This window comes from Pleurodeles waltl, chromosome 6 (assembly GCF_031143425.1).
Source record: "Pleurodeles waltl isolate 20211129_DDA chromosome 6, aPleWal1.hap1.20221129, whole genome shotgun sequence".
Taxonomy (NCBI): domain Eukaryota; kingdom Metazoa; phylum Chordata; class Amphibia; order Caudata; family Salamandridae; genus Pleurodeles; species Pleurodeles waltl.
Window position 1 is genome coordinate 1,109,290,678 of NC_090445.1, and position 18,020 is coordinate 1,109,308,697.

At 44.7% G+C, this 18,020-nt stretch overlaps 1 long non-coding RNA gene across 2 annotated transcripts in view; it reads left to right on the forward strand.

The window, feature by feature from the left end:
* LOC138300621 (uncharacterized) overlaps nt 1–18,020 on the forward strand; it is a 179,313-nt gene that overhangs the window by 42,184 nt on the left and 119,109 nt on the right. For both annotated transcript variants that reach the window (XR_011204973.1, XR_011204974.1), the window contains exons 2-3: nt 6,020–6,102; nt 6,269–6,313. This is a non-coding gene — a long non-coding RNA (uncharacterized lncRNA). The remainder of the gene's footprint in view (nt 1–6,019; nt 6,103–6,268; nt 6,314–18,020) is intronic.

An 18,020-nucleotide genomic window follows, 5' to 3' on the forward strand; every position in this document is an offset into this window, starting at 1 on the left:
GTTCTTTCCCCTAAAAATGAATACTCAGTTGTAACCCATTTGGCAAGGACTTTAGCACCCCTGTAAGTTCCTAGTAAGTTTACTAAGTTCCTAGTAAATGGTACCCCTGGTACCTAGTACATGGGTACTAAAGAGGGTTCCTATTGGCTGCAGCATGTATTTTGCCACCCTAAGAGACCCACACAAAAGCGTGTGCAGACTGCTATCACAGAACACGTTGAAATGGTGTAAACCATTGTGAAAACATGACATTGTACACAGCCTAAGTGCAATGCCCCAATACTCTGCATGTCTTATGTGTAAGTCACCCCTACAGCAGGCCTTAAGAGCCTTAAGGCATGGTGCATTATAATACATGTCAGGTCTAGTTCTATTACAAGATATTGCAAGTAAACAGAAAAGCCATCTCAAGGTATATACTGGGTACTGGTCATTACGAATTACCCCGATACATAATGGCTTCACTGAAGCCTATGGTGTTTGGTATCAAACACTTTATATTATTAAATCCATATTGATGCCAGTGTTGGATTTATTATGACATACACCCAGAGGCCTGGTACTGAAGTTTTGCCAGCAGAGTACTATTCTACATTCTCAGCTCAACTTACCCAACCACTTTTGGAAGGGCTGCATGAAGCAAAGTTGCGGGGCCACCTCTCTGACTCTCAACGTGAGGTGCTCAAAGTGATTCTACCTAAACCGGGTTGCGACCTCCAGGATGTGCGCTCTCTTAGGCCTCTGTCGGTACTTAATTTGGACTGTAAACTGTTGGACAAAGTGCTCGCCAGCAGGTTGCTACCATTGATTAGCCAGCTGATCGATGAGGATCAATCGGGCTTCATTACAGGATGCAATACCTTATTGAACATCAGATGGCTCCTGCGCCAATTGAGCGGAGCCCCATGAGGGGATCATGAAAAAGTAGCGGTATCTTTGGGCATAGAAAAGGACTTCAATACTCTTAGATGGCCATACTTAAAGGAGACACTGTGCAGCATGGGCTTCGGCCGTGGGTTTTTGGACTGGATTAGCATACTGTACTCTAATCCCACAACCCGCATGAAAACGGTACACATTGTCTCCAACAGTTTCCAAATCTGCTACGGCACTAGATAGGGCTGCCCGCTTTTGCCACTGTTGTTTGTGATAGCAATCAAACCCTTAGCCTCTCACCTGCACCTCCTTGCGCGGCTATTGGGGATCACGGATCTGGACATATTTCACATCATCTACCTCCACGCTGATGATGCACTAATACCCCTGTGCAAAAGCACATCCTCATTACCAGGAGTCATGCATTTACTAAATGCTTTCGGGACGTGTGTGGCTTATGTGTGAATTGGACAAAGACCTGCTTATTTCCATTGGGCACTCTCCCAGAGCCTCTATGGTCTGCTCTCCTGGTACATCGCTTGCCACGGTGCCATGCCACCTTCAAATACCTCGGCATACAAATTTACCACACCATGAAAATCTCGGGGCGGGGAATCTGGGTCGAGCAATTTGCTCAATCCGCGGATCACTACCTTACTGGGGCCACTCTTTGGACATGAAGCGATCACCAAAGACGTTTTATACTCCCCAGACTGTTATATCTTTTTACTGCGCTACCGCTGGTGGTGCCCTGGTCATTCTTCCTCTCACGACATGGTCTGATGTTAGAACTAATGTGGGGATATACCCTGCACTGGGTCGCCCTAACAACCACGCATCATTCGTTTGAGGAAGGGGGTCTGGGTATGCCCAACTTTGAGTTGTACTATTCGGCTGCACAGCTGCAAAGCCCGCTTCGATGGCTCCAGCCCTCCCCCACAGCGCTTTTTACCATATGGTATGGGCCTGCCCACCATTGCAACATACTTGGCATGAAATCACTACAATAACGGGGGAATTGTCTGACTATGCACTTTCCCCCACCCCTGAGTCTTGTCTACTTGGTATCTGCGCAAAGGCTAAAGGGGGCAAACAACTTCACAGGTTCATAGACCTGGCCTTTGTCTTATTGCAATGCAGTGGAAGGCACCCGGGACTCGAGATGTCAACACATGGCTGGGTGCGCTGTTGCAGTGGGCTTGGGTTGAATCCCAGGCACTCGGCTCGGTGAGTGACAGTGCTCTATCTGTGGCAGGTCACGAGATCTGGGCTGCTTTCATAATCAAGGCCACAGCTAAAAATGATACCCAGCCTCCCTGTACAGTGATAATAAGCTTTAGTACATGTATTCCTGAACATTTCAACAGTACATCTCCAGCGTGCACCGAGCTTTAGACCACACATGTCACTGCAATGTCCCACACCCCTGGCTGCCCCTGGGGAGCCCCTGCCTCACACAATGTAGTGATCCATCACCTTCTACCATGCAACATTCTCCGGTTTGGATTCACCAGATAGCTAGTTCCCCTGCTACCGGACAAAAAGGCCAGTACTTGATGATATCATATCACTGCATCCCCCTCTGATGTTGCTGTAGGCCTCCTGTAGAACCATACACACCCCTTCCTGCTATGAAGCTGACTTCTGTAGATGTTATGATCACATGTACCTGCTCATGTTAATGATATTGTCTATTACCACATGCTGCCTTTGTGCTTCTCAGACTTTTAGACTCCCTTCCCTTTCCCCATCCTTTTTCCTTCTTACCGTCCAATGTTTTCTAACACCCAGTACTCTGTAATGGTTGGTTTTGTTGCAATGGCAAATAATAAAAACTAATTTTAAAACATGACATACACCCACAGAGCACCTTAGAGGCGCCCCCTAAAACATACTAGCCCTCTAGTGTGCTGGTTGACTGGCATCGACTAGCCTGATGCCACAAACAAGTTTCTGATCCCTTGGAGGTGAGAGCCCGAGGTCTCAGAGGCCAGAAACAATGCCTGCTCCAGAGGAAGGTGTTATCACCTCCTCCAGCAAATGGCTAGTAAATACGCACATCTGGTCTGAAGGTGTTAAAGCCTCTACTGCCCTTTGATATGCAACCCTGGCTTCACCCAGACCTGAGGTCCATTTGGCACCAGGACAATGTGGAAATTAGCTATGCAAGTAGGCGTGTTGCTCTACCAGGCTAGTCACACCCCTAAGGTGGGCTGCTTGATATGCTGTATGAAGGAAGGGTTCCACCACCTTGTTTTTGGTGAAACTGGGCATTCTGGGACAGGGTTATGCCGACTCCCCACAGGAAGTGATCATATAGGAGGTGTAATCACCACAGGGGTAGGTAACCCATTCACTACTACCCTACACTCCCTTAAATTCCCCTAAATTGAGTATTTAGGTAGCCCACAGACACCAGGAACTCTTACTGGCCTGACTACAAAAAGAAGAAGGACAAAGAAAAGCCAACAATGCTAGAACTGTGGTCTAGCTGTGGACTTGACGCCAAACCCTGCCTGCCTGCTCCTGTCCCGACAATTGCAAAGACTCGACTCGTACTGCAGCCGTGCATCCATCAAGAGCCTTGGAGGACTGCCAGCACTTCGCCACCCAGTCAGCATCTCCCTTGGATTGGAGGAGCCACTTCCCTGCACCAGCAGACACCAACTTCGACTGTCAGGTTGTCCAATTTGCTGACCATTGGGTCCTCCGAGGGAGCAACTCATTAGGAAGAGGATCCAGAGTGTCAAGGAGTACAGTCCCGTTGACTTAGCCTGCCTTGGAGATGCTGAGCCTGCCTGGAGCCTCTCTGCACCAATACCTGGAGTACCTCAGCCAGTCCAGTTGCAAGCACCAAGGCTTGTTTAGTGTCCGGGCCGGACACCAATGCGGCCAAAACAGACCTACCAAAGAGGGAAGTCAGGATCACCAAGGCCAGGACCAAGAGTGGCTCGCCCTGCTGTCTTTCACCCCCATTTCCAGGTAGAACCCAAGAAATGAGAGCCTCTAAAGCCAGTGACCCACCGGACAAAACACTTCTGTACTCGAGCTTGGGTTCAAAAGAATAGACAGTGTCTCTGTGGTCCTGAAACCCCCCACAAACTGAGCCCCCCCATTGGGTTCTGCTGAACTGGTCGCCCGGAACCCACTTGCAGCCTCTTTTCTACAGATACTCTTCCCTATTGACTTTCATCTGTAGCAATTGAGGCTACCCTTGTGACCAGCACCTCTGCACATAGACACACCAGGGCAGGTAACCCAAAACTTTCTAGTGGCTCTAAGGACCTTGGCCTCTACTTACCTTAAGTCCAGAAGAACAGACCTACTAGTCGATTGCAAGTGACCTTGTGCAGTGTATCTTTTCCCCATAGTATAACATTACGGCGAATGAGGCTCGTGCATCAGAATGGACAGCTGTATTTATTGTAACCTTAAAAATCAAGAATTCAAAAATTACTTACCTGATCTGGTAGACCTTGGTGTCTAAATGAATATAAAAATCTGTACTATTTTTCCTTTTTTTTTTTAAATGTATTTATTCATCGAGCAGTGATATAATAAACAATGGATGTGACATTCTACCACTGACACGACAGCTTAACCTAACCATATGAATACAATTTATAAATATATATTTCGTAAATACATCAGCAACATCAAAAATGTAAAGGGTAGGCAGCATTAAAGATACTCTGTAAAAATATGAAAAAAGCAAATCAATAAAGATTGTAAAAAATGCATATGCATTCACCCTCTCCCCCCCAATTCGAGTGCAATGTACATGGTTGTAGCAATAAAAATAGTTCTGAGGTGCATGTGGAAAGTAGGAAAGCACTTTGTGCAAACCATAGATAATATTTCACTTAGCATTCGCCTTAAATTCAAAGATACAAAACTACAACAAGTCTAATTAATCAAGGTCTGACAGTATTAAGACATAATGCGGGGGAGATTGGAAAGTGCAAGAGTGCGTAATTTTAATGTCAGGCTGTCTTTATATCATTATCTATATACCTGTACTTAAGTTCTACCACTAGCAATGGTGTGCAACTGAGCATGGAGCGCTTCACATGTCCTTAACCCCTCGGGTGCCTTGGACGAGCTGGGCTCCTCCTTCCCCTTCCCTCGCTTCCCCTTCCAGCCCTGACCCCCCCAGCAATCTGATGACGTCCGTCATCAAATGCTGCTGGGGACACAATGGAAGCCATTTGCTTCCAGCGCATTTGGGGAGAGGATTCCTTTCAGGTGAGTCCTTCTCCTGGGGATTGGTTGAGGGTGGAAAACCTACAAAAGGGAAAAGGAAAGAGTTTTTCCTTTCCCTCTGTGCCTGTTTTAAGTGGATTCCTGCTCAACGATCGCAGGTGAGGCCCGCGATCGTGGAGCAGGAATCCACCCACTAGACACCAGGGATGTTTTCTTTGTTTATTTTGGGGAGCGACCCCTTGGGCAAGGGTCGCTCCGCTGGGGGGCATAAATATATCCGTGTTTCGCCTCCACCCCCCGGGGGGGCAGATCGGCCATTTGGTTGGCCGATCTAGCCCTGGGGCGAGCGGTTGAAACCCACTAGGCCCCAGGGATTGTGTTGTGTGAGTGTGTGTGTGTGTGTGTTGTTTGTGTCTTGGGGAGATCGGCCTGTTATTTTAGGCCCATCTGCCCCCAGGGAGGGGGGGGGGGGGCAGAAGCCACCAAGACGCCAGGGAATTTTAGTTTTTTTGTTCCTCTTTGTGTTTTTGGTTGGGGGCGCCCCTTTGGCAAGGGTCGCCCTCCAAAGGGGGCAGAGAATTGTTGGCCAGTTCTGCCCCCTTGGACCCCTTGGGGGCAGATCAAACTATTTGTTTAGAGCCATCTGCGCCCAAGGGGGATAGAATTCACTTAGGCACCGGGATCTTGTGTGTGTGTTTTGTGTGGGGGGCGGCCCCTTTGGCAAGGCTCGCCCCCCCAAGGGGGCACATTACTGCTGAACATTTATGCCCCCTTTGGGGGCAGTTCGGCCTATTTTCTGTAGGCCCATCTGCCCCCAAGGAGGGCAGAATCCACCTTGGCACCAGGGAAAATTTGAAAATGCTTGATGGCGGGATGTTTGTCAACTGGCAAAGTATTTGTATTTGTTATTATAACAGTTTATTTCTCCTTTGTGTTCTAGTTCAAAGCTTTTGCTTCCTTTGCTGTGGATCCTTGCGGTTTTGGGAGTAGTTGACCTGCGGTTTGCGTAGTTGCATGTTTTAGGTAAGTAAAAGCAATTTACTCCAAAGGAGTATTGTTGACATACATGAATTACATGTTTGTAGGTGGTGTACTAAATGCAGGATTGTGTGTGAAATTGTCCTTAGATTTGTACACAATGATATTTGTGTTGTCTTATGTCTAATTTGTTTTTCTTTTTTCTTTTTAGTAGGATATCATTGGTGATTGCTGTGTCTGTGCAGAGCAGTTGCTGGTGAGTCTAGCTTTTTCAGGCAAGTCACCAGTATAGTTTTTGAGTACATTACTCTTTTGAGAAAGCCACACTCTGTTTATTACTTATTTTAGACAGTGCTGCTTGTTGTTGGCACTTTTGTTAAGTTACCCTTCTTAGAAAGGATCATGGCTAGCTGCAGAGTGACCTCTCAGCAGGTTGACCATGACCATGATTATGAGACTGACCATGATTATGAGAGTGACACTGCATCTGAGGCAGAGGAGGAAGTGGGAGATTCTGGCAGTGAGTTTTCTGTCAGAGAGGAATCTTCTAATGAGGAAGCCACTCTCAGTGCAGATGAAGTGCCTGTTTTATAGGAGGACATTAATCTGCCAATAGTGCAGCAGCCTGGGGCTGAAGTGTTTTCCATTGGAAGACCTGACACCTGGATTGCCCCAAACATGGAGCAGCCACAGTTGCCTGCAATTACTGGTCTCCTAGGGTGTAGAGTCAATACGGAAAGTTTTTGCCCATCAATTTCTTTCAGTTGTTTATGGACAATGTATTTTTGGAAGAGATTGTTGAGCAGACTAATTTGTATGCAGAGCAGTATTTGAGTGACAATGCTGCCAGACATAGGCCTCAGTCTAGAGTTACCCAGTGGATTCCCACAAATCTGGAAGAGTAGAAAAAGTTCCTCGGTTTGACTTTTTTGATTGTGTTGATAAGGAACCCGTTGCTGGCTTCTTACTGGTCTAGTAGTCCCTTGATGGCAACGGCTATATTTCCTGCAACCATGACTCGTAATCGGTATTTGCTTCTTCTTCAGATGCTGCATTTTGTTGACAATGATTTAGCCTTGCCACGAGATCACCCTGACTGTGACTGCCTTTTTAAAGGCCTGTCCTTTATCATTTTGTAGATCGTTTTTCAGGGGTTTATGTTCCAGGGAAAGAAATATCTGTAGATGAGTCCTTGGTCCTGTTCAAGGGGCGTTTGGTTTTTAAGCAGTACATTCCTAGCAAGAGGGCACGGTATGGAATCAAATTGTATATACTGTCAGAAAGTAGTACAGGATATTTGTATAGTTTCTGGGTCTACACTGGTAGAGATTCCAGTATTCCCCCCCCCCCCTTGTTGTCTGCCCACTTTTGGAGTTAGTGAGAAAATTGTGAGGGAACCTGGTAGACGACTGTTTACCAAAGGTTACCATTTGAATGTAGATAACTTCTACATTGGAGTGCAGTTGTTCAAGGAGTTGTTCAGAGTGGACACTGTTGCATGTGGCACCATCTGCTCTAACCGGAAAGGCTATCCAAAGGAGCTTGTCGGTAAAAAAACTTGAGAGGGGAGAGTGCAGTGCCTTGCGGAATGATGAGCTGCTAGCTCTGAAATTTGCAGACACCTGTGACTGTTTGGGGTCATGTTGCTGAAGTGCGCAAACCCGTGTGCAGTTTAGACTACATTAAGCACATGGGTGGTGTTGATTGTTTAGACCAGAGGTTGGAACCTTACACTGCTATTCGTAAGTCTTACGTTTGGTATAAAATGTTGGCCATCCATTTGTTTCAGTTAGCAACTTTTAATGCTTTTATTGTGTTCAAAGATTGTTTCCCTGAGTCAAGGATGAAATTCGTAAAATTTCAGGAGTCGGTGATAGAAATCTTATTATGGTGGAACAGGCAAGAGTTCCTAGAGTAGCATTGGTGGAGTATGTGGCTAAATTGAAAGATCGCCACCTTCCTGATCACATTCCTCCCACTCCCAAAAAAGACTTTCCCACTAAGAAATGTAGAGTCTGTGCCCAAAGAGGTATCCAGAGGGAGACTCAGAACTAGTGCCCTGATTGTCCTTCTACCCCTGGGCTGTGTGTGGCCGGCTGTTTTAGAAGTTACCACACCCAAAATAATTATTGGGAACTACTATGAGTGAAAACTGCCTGTTCTGTATTGTTTTATATTTTTTGTTAAGTTTTACGGTTGGCATTACTGTTATGCATTTAACTAGAGCTTTTGAGTTTGTAGTTTTGTACTTATTTGTAATTAGTTAGTGGTCTCGTTTTTGTTTATAAAAAAAAAGCGATGGCGTGTGCGTGGAGTGGCGCTTGGCTGGCAGTGTAAATAGAGACACTTGCTGTTGACCATTAGAACACACTGCCAGCCAAACGCCAATGCACACATTCCCATCAGCTGGTGTGATTGCTGAATCAGGAATGTGGGCGAATGACAGTGATGGGCCCTTGAATGGCGCTGTCTGCTGATGCGAGTGTTGTAATGTGCTGGGCCCGCGGCTGGCAGCGTGAATGGTCTTGTGCATGTCACGGATGAAGGGTGTGTGAATGCGGTTGGTACCGTGATGCAGCTTTACAGCTCACAAGCTGTGAGTCATTGGGTCCGTTTTTTGGCCTTTCAGTTATTAACAGTGAATTTCATTTTTGTGAAATCTCTTGGCAATAAAATTTGATCTGCCAAACTATCATTCACACTCGTGCCAAATCCAACCAGTATGTGTGGTAAAAATGACTGGGTAGTAAAAATGACAAAACCTGCTCCGCTGTAATCAGGCGTCGGAGCACACCTGTGACATGCTAGGTCTCTCGGTGGGACCCCGATGATGAAGCATGCCACCAACTGTGTTGGTGGGTGAGGGGTCTTCTTAGCAAAACCTAAGTGTATTTCTTTTCACATTTTTAGTGTTTGGAACATCACAAGGACACATATAAATGATCAAGGGGGGAGTCACCTGTGTTTTTGGTCCCGGTGCGGCGGTCATCTAGGGAAACATACCAAACCCAGACATTTTTCAAAACTAGACACCCAGAGGAGTCTAGGGAGGTGTGGCTTGCATAGATCCCTCAACATTTTCTTACCCAGACTCCTCTGCAAACCTCAAAATTTGCTTAAAAAAGCATATTTTCCTCACTTTTCTTTGTAGGATCACCGCACCTGCACACATTCCTACCACCCAGCGTTCCCTTCAGTCTCCCAAGTAAATGATACCTCACTTGTGTGGGTCCCCAAAGCAGATTCAGTCTAAAAATGTATAAGAGAAAAAAATGTGCTTATCAACTCACTGTGCTTTCCTGTCAATCTCTACACGTTTTTGGCCTTTTCCTGTTGCAGGCACCTGGGCCACCCACACAAGTGAGATATCATTTTTATCGGGAGCCTGGAGAAACGCTGGGTCGAGTGAAGTTTGTGACTCTCCTCAGATTCCAGAACTTTCCATCACCGAAATGTGAGGAAAAAGTGGTTTTTTTTGCCAAATTTTGAGGTTTGCAAAGGATTCTGGCTAACAGAACGTGGTGAGAGCCCCACAAGTCACCCCATCTTGGATTCCCCTAGGTGTCTAGTTGTCAAAAATGCACAGGCTTGGTAGGTTTCCATAGGTGCCGGCTGAGCTAAGGCACTTTGCAAAAAACAGCTCTGTTTCGTTGGGAAAATGTGATGTGTCCACGTTGTGTTTTGGGGCATTTCCTGTTGCGGGCACTAGGCCTACCCACACAAGTGAGGTACCATTTTTATTGGGAGACTTGGAGGAACGCTGCATGGAAAGACGTTTGTAGCTCCTCTCAGATTCCAGAACTTTCTGTCACCGAAATGTGAGGAAAAAGTGTTTTTTGGCAACATTTTGAGGTTTGCAAAGGATTCTGGGTAACAGAACCTGGCGAGAGCCCCACTGGTCACCACATCTGAAATTCCCCTAGGTGTCTAGTTTTAAAAAATGTACAGGTTTGGTAGGTTTTGCTAGGTGCCGGCTAAGTTAGAGATCAAAATCCACAGCTAGGCACTTTCCAAAAAACACGTCAGTTTTTAGTGTAAAAATGTGATGTGTCCTTGTTGCGTTTCCTGTTGCGGGCATTAGGCCTACCCACGCAAATGCGGCACTATTTTAATCGGGAGACTTGGGGGAACACAGAGTAGCAGAACAAGTGTTATTGCCCCTTTTCTTTCTCTACATTTTTTCCTTCCGAATGTAAAACAGTGTGCAAAAAAGACATCTATTTGAGAAATGCCCTGTAATTCACATGCTAGTATGGGGACCCCAGAATTCAGAGATGTGCAAATAACCACTGTTTCTCAACACAATATCTGGTGCCTATTTTGGAATTACAACGGTTTTCTTGATACCTAGTTTTCACTCTTTATATTTCACCAAATGAATTGCTGTATACCCGGTATACAGTGAAAACCCATTGCAAGGTGCAGCTCATTTATTGGCTCTGGGCACCTAGGGTTCTTGATAAACCCACAAGCCCTATATATCCCCACAACTAGAAGAGTCCAGCAGACGTAACGGTATATTGCTTTAAAAAATCTGACATCGCAAGAAAATGTTACAGAATAAAACGTGGAGAAAATGGCTGTTTTTTTCACCTCATTTTCAATATGTTTTTATTTCAGCTGTTATTTTCTGTAGGAAAACCTTGTAGGATCTACACAATGACCCCTTGCTGAATTCAGAAGTTTGTCTACTTTCAGAAGTGTTTAGCTTTCCCGGATCCAGCATTGGTTTCACACCCATTTCTGTCACTAAATAGAAGGAGGCTAAAAGTACGAAAAATAGTAAAAATGGGGTATGTCTCAGTAAAATGCCAAATATTTGTTGAAAATGTGGTTTTCTGATTCAAGGCTGCCTGTTCACGAAAGCTGGGAAGATGGTGATTTTAGCACCGCAAACCCTTTGTTGATTCCATTTTCAGGGGAAAAACCACAAGCCTTCTTCTGCACCCCTTTTTCCAATTTTTTTGAAAATAATTAGATTTTCGCTGTATTTTGGTGAATTTCTTGGTCTCCTGCAGGGGAACCCATAAACTCTGGGTACCACTAGTATCCCTAGGATGTTGGAAAAAAGCTATGCAAATTTGGCATGGGTAGCTTATGTGGACAAAACGTTATGAGGGCCTAAGCGCGAACTGCCCCAAATAGCCAAAAAAATGTATGGCACCTGAGGGGGAAAAGGCTTGGCAGCGAAAGGGTTAATAGTCAAATACCTAACTGATCCCAAACATCAACAAAGCGCTTTATGCAGAAAGCTATACCAGAAGCACTGACACCAGCCGTTGTTGCTTTCCTGCAGGTTAACAGTCAATTTCTCATAAAGAAGTGCTCTAGTGTCATATATCCACGAGTGTTCCACACCCTCAGTAGAGGCTTAGAAATATCTAATCCTATGGATGCATACTTGCTAGGTTACATGAGCTTATGACAATACGACACTTGCCCTGTGCTATAAAAGTATTTAAAAACAGCTGGTCTCAGAATTTGTATAAATCGATGCGATTTCTTGTGCCATCCTAGAAAGTAAAAAACGTTCATATCCACGAGACTCGCCCCCCCTCCCCCTGCAGACTGTCATGTCCAGCCATGATGCCTGGTAGTAAGAAAAGAAGTCTGGAAGACCCAGCCCGCCTTGGTCCTTATCTAATTGCAGGATAGGATTTTTAACTGTGGAAGTCCTGCCATTCTAGACAAAGTTAATAATTGGAGAATCTTAACTCCCTAAAAAAGCCTTTATTGATTTTCATGGGTAGATTTGCAAAAAGAAAAAGAAATAGAGGCAAATGGACATCTTAACAAGAGATACTCACCTGATTGATGTAAATGGGAGAATCGTCCAGCTTGCCAGCATGGTTCTGGTTATAGCTAGCATTGCTTTGTAATTAAAGAAGAAAAGACCTGAACACAGATTTCTAACGTAGATCCCTAAATAATGGACCATGCACTGTCTATTGTATTGGCCCTGTAAATATGAAGGCAGAAGCATTAAATAGGACAGATTTGGTTTTTTTCTGCGATTGATTACGTATTCTCCAACATCTGTATATTTCTGAATTAAGTTGATTGCATTCTCAATATTGTCCTATCTGCTTGCAGATAAAGGACCATGTCATTGGCAAAGAGCTTAATTTTGGGCATCTCTTATATTGGAGGTTTTACACAATCCGCACTGAATTATTTCTGCCAACGGCTCAAAGAAAAGGACAAAATGAATAGGTGACATGGGTCATCCCTGTCAGGATTCCCTTTTCATCCTTAACTATGCCAAAGCCTTTGGCTTATATGCAGATTTTGGATCATATTGACTACTACCGTTGGAAACCCAAATCTACTCAATGTATAGAAAAAAGTGTCACAGTTTACCAGATCATACTCTTTTTTAATTGTCGAACACTAATCGCGGCGGGGTATTGATGGTTAGAAAAAACTCAATTGCCTGAATGAAGAAATGCATATTTGATGCCATCAATTTATCTGGCAGAAAGCCGTTCTGGGCTTTATCGACCAAAGTTTGCCGCAAGTCATTAGGCATGTTCTTCAAAGCTGTCATCACCTCCTGCTCTGAGATGCAGGTAGTTAAGGTTGACTTTTGGGCTGAGTCGGGTTGTGGCAGCTTGATCCAGCCAAAAAACTCCTCAAGTTTATCATTGAGAATGACACAAGCACCCTGATACACATGTCTATAGTGTTGAAGAAATACTTGTGCGATTTGTCTGTCTGCGGACAAAACAGGATTTGAAGCACGGTTTTAGATCTTAGTAATACGCTGTGAATTTTGTTTAACTTGTGTAGACCAGGCAAGGAACCTGCCAATGAACTGGCTCTCCTCATACAAATGCTGCTGAAAGGACCTTGCACTGTTGATCTTCTGCATAAAGAAGTCCCTCATATTCTCTCTAGCCACCATAAACTGCTCTTTAGCCCTCACTCTTTCTCCCAGCCTTTCCCACCCAAAAGCAGCTTGTGTTGTGTCAGCAGCTGCCTGCAATTCCTGAATTTGCAACTTGCGCTCTTTAGCGAGCTTGGCCTTATACGCAATCACTCAACCTCGAAGTGTGACCTTAAAGGTCTCCCAAACCATGAATCCGGACATGGAGTGTCGAATTTTACTTTAAAAAAATTCACTGATATACAACTGAGTCATAGACAGCCAGGTCTGATCAATTAAAAGAGTCCTATCGAACTGCCATATTGCTCTACCTGAATTTGGACCCTCAAATTCAGGAAGGACGAATATGATGGAATGATCAGAAAAGGTGTTGGCCATTATCTCAGAGCTCCTCTAATTAAGAGACTGGGTTACTAAGCAGAAATCGAACTGAGATGCAGAATTAAATTGACGTGAAAAGCATGTGAACTTCTTCTCACGTGGATGGTCTGCTCGCCAAGGGTCTACCAAGCTTTATTGCCGAAATGACCGAGGCGGTTTTAGGCTTAAGTAGTTTTTTTGTTTAATGAGAAAGTCTCCAAAATTGACTAGGATCGTTCATAGATATTTGCCATTGGTAGTTTGACTAGTAGGAACGCGATGCGCTTGCATTATTGTCAAGTCTAAATTCTGAGTCAGAGCCTCTGGGTATACCTACGGAAATAAGACTGTCCACTGTCTGCCCCGCTGTGAGCCCCTCAGGGGTCCCCATAAACCTTAGATTTGAGTGCCGGGACATATTTTCTGCATAGTCAGTTTTAATCTGCAAGTCTGCAAGTTCTGCCTGCAGCTTGGAGGATAGTGCCCTTTTGCCGAGGTCTAACGTCTTCCAGGTCAAAGACCCATTGTTCGACCTGTGACATTTGTGCTGAAAGCTGTTGCACAGTGGTATGCATCTGGCAGAGTTGCTGCTCTGTTCATTTTTGCGCTTCTTGCTGGGAGATTTTCATTGCCCTAAGCTCACCTAAGGTCTGAAGAAGAACAGTTTTGGTATCTGGTGACCTGACTTGTATGTTACCTTCATCCACTGATGGGGGAACAGCTACGCGTAGGCCCTATTTCAGGAGCAGGAGCTGCTGCTATTGAAATACATCAATTTATGTCATGTGCGCCAATGTCCTGCAGAAGATCTCCAGAAGCTGCGCACAAAGCCGACTTGGATGTGATGGAATTTTTTCCCAGTGGGCACGCTGGACCTGGAGCGGCATGACCATTTGCCTGCTTGGTTTTGCAGTCCAGACTGAGTATGTTGAAATCCTTCCCCAAAGTTGTTTTTTGCACAGCGCCTTGGGCCCATGACAGAAAATAAAGGATATGCCTGCTTTTTTTCCCATCCCTGGCATGTTGCTAGTCAGAGAATTCGAAGCACTACCAGCAATATTAGGAGGGTCTAAGGATCTTTCTGCTTTTTTCCCCATTCTCTCCTCCACTGTTCACCATGACCATAGATTGTAGGATTTCCGGTTCGCAAGAGCGGATTTCCTCAGTTGTCATATGAGTCTCCGAATTCCTTACTGAAATAAGTTTGCTGCTATGGGGTACTGAGGGAGGCTTCTCCAATGCCTGTAACCCTGCATGGTCCGGCAATTGGTTAAAGAGATGTTAGAAGTCCAACCCTGAGGCTCTGTATCCACTGCCTTTTATCCCAGAGGCATGGCTATGAGGCTTCGCAGTACATAGAGATTGTTGTACCTGTTGTACGACTCTTCTGTAGCAAATCTCTTGGAAGCAACTTCATTAGTAGCCGTAGATAAAGGCCAATGCTAGAGCTCATCTAAGATGTCACAAACCGCACTCGTAGCTAGACAAGCTGCTTCCGCAATAGCCCTAGGACATGCGCTGCCAAAGGAGTGCCTAATGCTTGCCTCGACGCGCACTTTTCATCTCCACTTATCAGGCTTTGGTGTAGCTGGTGTAAGACTGAACTTAATTCAGTAGGTAGTAATAAGGAGATCTGGGCACATCCAAAAAACTGCTGTCACCCCTTTCTGAGCATATGGTACTAATAGTTCCTGCCTCCCCTCGTACCTAGTATATACACCAGTCTGGGGTATTTTATTGTATCCGCAGGTTGATGTTCAGAGACAGTTCAGATCCAGACATTTGCCGGGATTCTCCCCACATACAGGTAGACACATAGTGGATGCAACTCAAAATTCAAAAAAATCGTGTGCCACATTTCTCTTTTATTTGGCCCCTGTGATTTATAAAACTCACCTCTAAGGAGGGTCTTCACCCATGTGGACAGGTCGAGGTCACAAGATCAAAGCTACCATTGTTATCCGCAGGAGCTTGGGTAGAGAAATTGTGCTGGATGCCACGTGGCTAATGGCGTCGTCATTTAGCTGCTCATTGACAATCCCTAACGTTGCCCGACTCCTGTGTGCAGCCTCATCATTACCATACTGGGGAAAATAGCTTGTTGGAAGGTGCATAAGTAACGCTCACAATAATGGGGATATTTGAGCCTGATACTCATTCCCAGTCGAGATCAGGGAAATCTCTTCAATCAATGCCACCGAGCAACACTGAACGCTGGTTCACTCAGCTCTCCCGCAGTGTGGCAGGACTCATCTCAGTGTGCCTGGGCTGATTTTTCGAGTGAAAACGTGTCTCATGTTCGCTGGACCTCCAGCACCGGGGAGTCTAGTCGAGCAGCAGTCACAGTATGGCCTTTACATAGGGGAGTCCAGTCAAGCAGTGCTCACAGTATGGCCTTTGCGAATATGATTGTAGCAGCCTAGGAAGCAAAGCAGAGCCTCCAGGCTCCAAGGGCTGTATCTCCATCTTGAAGGCTGTTGCTGTTTGTCAGATGCCGGAAGTGCCTAAGCCACGCAGCATGACGGGTGCTCTACATGGCTCTATTTTTGTAAATTGGTCTCGATTTTCTTCTTGCGTGTGTGTCTCATTTATTGACACTGTGTTCAACAAATACTTAACACTATTGTCTGATAAGCCTAAACTGCTTGCCAACGCTACCACAAAGAGAGCATTTGGGATTATTAATTTAAGGCCTGTAAACCAGTAAGGGTCAATTGGACTATTTTCATAGTGTGCCCCTACATTTGTACACTACATAGATAGCCAGCTTCCAACAATAATATGCTAAAATAGATCTTTGACCTCTGACCTATCAGTTCATGGTGCACCTGGAAAAGCAGGGCTTGATATACCAGTGCTGATCTGTAAGGGTTGCAGTATTGAAATTGTCAGGAAGCCATGGCAAGGACACAGGATTCAAGAGGTCACAAATAACATAACAACTAGATAAGGTACAAACCAGAGTGATAGGTACTGGAGGTCAACGGAAATACAGAGGATAGGTGTAAGCTGGAAGGATAGAGAAAACAAAAGGAAACAAGCAGTGGCATTCTTTAAGAAGATCTGATCAGAGTTAGGGATGCAATGAAATGGAGTAAGAAGCCTCGGGAATCCCTTCAAGTTAATGCAAGCAGATTGTTCTTAACATTCAGGGAAAATGATGGGCAAAATGCTTGAATTATTCTCAGCCACTACTAATTATTGAGGTCCCATTCGAGTCCATTGTTTTTTTTTCCCACCATGCCACCTCAGACATGTGCAACCAGCCATATGCAAATAAGCTTTGTTCCTGCTCCATTAGGACAGTCCTGCCCAATCTGGCAAACGAGGTCCCCTGATAACAGGAACACAGCAACCACTGACCAATTCAACCTGTTTGGTCTCATCAGAAGGGTGCATTTTGAATGCCATGACACAGTAATTCAACCTATTTGGTCTCATCAGAAGGGGGCATTTGGCTTGCTATGACACAGTGAGCACAGTACCCACACCTGTTCATGCTGTTGCTGAACACAGCCTAAGTGCAACACATATGCCCATACGTGTGTCCAGTGATCATTGTGCTGTAAGACCCTAGCTATACCTCACTGATGAGGAATACGTTGGTTGAAACAGGTCTGGGGCTGCTCGTATTATCTCTAGGAAGCAACCTCGTTTGGCAGTTCGGGAAGGACTATTCCAATGACAGCAGGAGCAAGACTGATTTGTATATGGTTGTTTTTTGTCTATAATGGCCCTAGTGATTGTCATCCGCTGACATTAATTTAAGCGTTACTTCCATTACTTTGTTTTTTGTTGCAGTATAACAGCATTCATAAATCAAAATCATTGCATTGATTTTTTTAAAAACAGGGGTACTCACTGAAATGATGAGTGAAAAGGACATCAACAGATTCCTGCTTCGCACCATGTTAATAAAATACCTATTAATTTTATAAGATATAACTGTGAGAGGAAATTTGTTTATTCAGGAGCCCTAATTATGCCACTCCGTATTTTAGTTCCAAACCCTTGACCACCTTGTGAAGTAAGCCTTTATTGCTTACTTATGAGGCCTTTGGAGAATCACGTTTGCAAAAGGAGTAACTTTGTTAACCAAATGGTTATCTGATTAGAAAAAATAGTGTCTATAGTCCTCCAACATTTGTATTAAGGTAAAGTACCCTCCTCGAAAACTGCCCAGTAGCAACAGACTGGCCCAGGAGAAAAATTGTCAGATTGTTCAGTAAGTTGAATATATTTGATTCCAAGCTTCTTTATGCACGTGATAACACAGAGTAAAATTCTGTGTATTTAGAGTACGGGGCAGTTAAAAGACTACTGACTCCAGGTAAATTAAGAAATCAGAACATATCATTTTATCAGTGGCAGGGATGAGGAGACCATCCAAGGTTAAGAATAACCCTTATACAAATCATACTAATCTATATGAGCGTGAACTAAAAGAGAAACTCCTCATTTAGCAGCCAAACCAGAAGTAGAAAGCTCAGGATCTTGATGGATGAGGTTCCCTAGGAACTCCTGTGCGCAGAACTATTTAGCAGTAATCTCTATGGGCGGCCCCAGCATTCCCAGCCTAAAGTGTGTTTTGTTTCTTATCACAAGTCCAATTATCTATAAATTTGATACCATGATCTCAGGAAGCTTGGTTCAAAATGAATAAAAACAAGAGGGAGTTTCAAGCATAACAGAGAGAGGGTTTGAGAGGAAACATTTA